Below are 3,362 nucleotides of genomic sequence, written 5' to 3'. Positions count from 1 at the left end.
AAATCCAATAAACAGGAGAAGGTATCCTGGTCACTGACAATGTCAATTTTAAACCAAACATGATTAAAAGAAGGTCAATACATACTTATTAGGGGAAAACTGGAAGAGGAAGAGCTAGCAATTATATATATATATATATATATATTATATATATATATATATATATATATATATAAAATGTTCAATGATTAGATCAAAATAATTGATATATCTATCACTTAGGCATTTGTCATTTCTCAGTTTAGTGAATGTCAACATTTTCTCTAGGAGCTATTTTAAAATATTCAATTAGTAGATATGAAGCATAGTTATCTTACTGTACCATAGACAATCAAAAGTTATTCTTCCTATCTAACCACACTTCTGAACTTAAGTGTACTTTCTCTGCCCCTCCATTCTTTATTGATAAAGTGATACCTTAAACATAGTAGGAATGATTGTGCAGAAGGGACATGAGAAAAAATCAGGAGGATTTTTTCCCCTCAACTTTTCCTTTTACATTAGGTATGTGGTAAAGTTTTGATACATTTTTGTGTATATTTTGTTGTACATGTGATATTTGGATAAGTAAAGAAATGCAAATTACTCACAATACCAATAAAATGTATATCCCATTCTAAAATAATCCTATAGATGTATAAGAACTATATCCAGCAAAAGAGAAATATTATTGGAGGAATTAGAGAGACACTCACAAGTCCAACCCCCTCAACATCACTGGATCTTCTCTGAATCCTGCCCACCAGCCCTCACCTGGAAGACTTTTGTAGAGATGTGGTGTGCCTTGCCTGACCCCCCACCCCAATATTTCTGGAGCTCGGCTGAGCCCTACCTGCCTTCCCTCACCTGGAGGACAGCTGAGAGCATATGGCAAGCTGTGCCTCAAACACCTCACTCTTACCTGAGATCAGCTCAGGTCCAGAAACTGGTCACTGTCCAGAAAACTGCTGCAGGGAGGAAAATCAGGTCCCCAAAAGATAGCCACAAGTACATGAAGGATCCTTGGTGAGAACTACTCTGCACTGAACCACCACTGAAAGAGCTTTGTAAAACTTAGCCCTGAAAGCTTTTTCTTAATATGATATTTAATTATTGATTTTCAATACAGTTAGTGAAAAAAAAAAACCTTAGTCCTGATTCCATCATCATTGGATCCTACTTGAGCTATGTATGACTTGCCCCCCATCAAGGTAGAAATCACATTAAACCCCCACATAGATGGAGCTTTGGTGACCCTACCCTGTCCTTGAAATCTCCTAAGAGCATTGTTTACCCACATCCCACCCCGTACCATCACCGCTGTCAAGGAGAACATTGAGAGCTTCAAAAATGACAAAAGGTAGGAACAAAAAAAAAGCCATCTCTGACCTCTAGCCCACCCAAAACACTTCCAGAATACCAGGTCATAGAAGGACTTGGAAGAAATTTCTGAGATGATAGCAACTGAAGTAAAGAAACAATTCCATCAGGCCAAGGAAGAAATCAGATCAGAAATAATCTCTTAGGTAAAAACAAATTACAACAATCATGAAAGAATTGCTCAATACATCTATGGAAGACATAGATAAAACGTAGAAGGGAACAGGAAAATGATTGAAACATTGAATAAACAATACAGGAATGAACTATAATGCATGAGACAGATTCAAACAGATATCCAAGACATTAAGAATTCCACTGTCAGGTTGGCCAAATAGCTCAATGGATTAAAGCACTTGCAAGCAGACACAGGGGCCAGAGTTTCGATCACTGGGCCTGCTGTGCTGGCCCTGCCCCTGGGGCACTCTGAGACAGCAATTGTGACTGGGTGTTGTGGCATTTGCCTGTAATCCCAGCTCTTGGGAGGCTATGTACAGGTAGATCATTACGAGTCTGATCTAGTAGTGAGACCCTGAACACCCTGTAGACCCTTCCCTAAAATTATAAAAAAAAGAAAGGAAAAAAAAAGAATTCCACAGAACACTGGCAAATCCACTTGAACAACCTTGAAGACAAAATTTCGGGCATTGAAGATAGCATTGAAGCTAGAAGATATGAAAGGAAAGGTAAGATCTGTTATAAATAAAAAGGAGCCAGGAAATAATAATACAACACCTGCAAGATGATACAAAGAAAAATAATATAAGTCTAATAGCTATCAGTGAAATAACTGCAGTTAGCACAAATGACACAAAAAGTTTGATTGCAGAAGTAATAGCTGAAAATTTTCCAAGCAAGAGAAAAGAATCTGACATTCAGAAAAGTGAGGCATAAGAACTCCAGCTAGCCATAATCAGAATAAATCTTATCACCTATAATGGAAAGCCTAGCAGAATCACAGCAGATTTATCAACACAAACCATCAAATCAAAAGATCTTGGAGCTGGGGAGATAGCTCAGTGGCACAATGCCTGGCAAATGCAAGGTGTTGAGTTCGATTCCCAGTACCACAAAAACAAAACAAAACAAAACAACAAACAAAAAAATACAGGAGCTTGGAGTGAAGTACTTCAGACTCCATTTTAGTTATTTTTCATTTTTTGCAGGAACAAAATTAATAAAGGAAAGGTTTATTTAGCTCACAGTTAGTGGAGGTCTCAGTTTGTACTCTGCTGGCTCCAAGACAGACTGGTACACGGCAGAGAATAGAAGTTCATGGTGGTGAAAAACAGTGAAGAGCAGAAAAAAGAGCAGCAGCTGCTGCATCTGTAAAGTCTCTCTCACTTCCTTCCATGATGACTATGAAGACTGGAGCTCCATGAAGGAAGTGGTGGTAGCTGCGAAGATCAGAACTCATCTGAGGAAGTGGTAGGGGCTTCAAAGATCAAGTTTTTCTGAGGAAGTGGCACAGCTATGAAGATCAAGCTCCTCCAAAAAAGTAGCATACACAGTCATTCCTCAACTACTTTTTATGTCCTTTTTGTGCTGAGTTACTCTAGGGCATGCCCTCCATGCTCTAGGGTGTGCAGTCCCTGAGCCCATCTACCCAAGCTTCCAACTTTCTTCTTTTTTAAAAAATAATTATAGAGAAACAAATTGCAAAGACAATTTCAAAACCGATTTATATTACATATTGTTGTCTTCATAGTAGCTATTCATAGTACAATATGCAGACATGATATCTTGTCCAAACACTGTTAGTACAAATCTTTCTTCTCATTGAAGTAAGAGGAAGTAGCTGCATATCTATCCTATTTTGAATATACAGATACAAAATGGTCCTTCATTTATATCCCCTTTTTGTGTAGTTTTGTCAGAGATGGGTATTCCATTGTCATTTAAATATTGTAGGTGTGTGAATTCAGTAAAATATTTCCAATATAGTCCAGTAGTCCATAATAGTAGTGGGTTATCCATAGGACTGGCAATGTCAGAAGTTGTTG

The sequence above is a fragment of the Octodon degus genome, unplaced genomic scaffold, assembly GCF_000260255.1.
Source record: "Octodon degus isolate 3935 unplaced genomic scaffold, OctDeg1.0 scaffold00152, whole genome shotgun sequence".
In the NCBI taxonomy this organism is placed as follows: Eukaryota; Metazoa; Chordata; class Mammalia; order Rodentia; family Octodontidae; genus Octodon; species Octodon degus.
The sequence above is the reverse complement of the archived record's forward strand: the minus strand, read 5'-3'. Positions refer to the sequence as shown.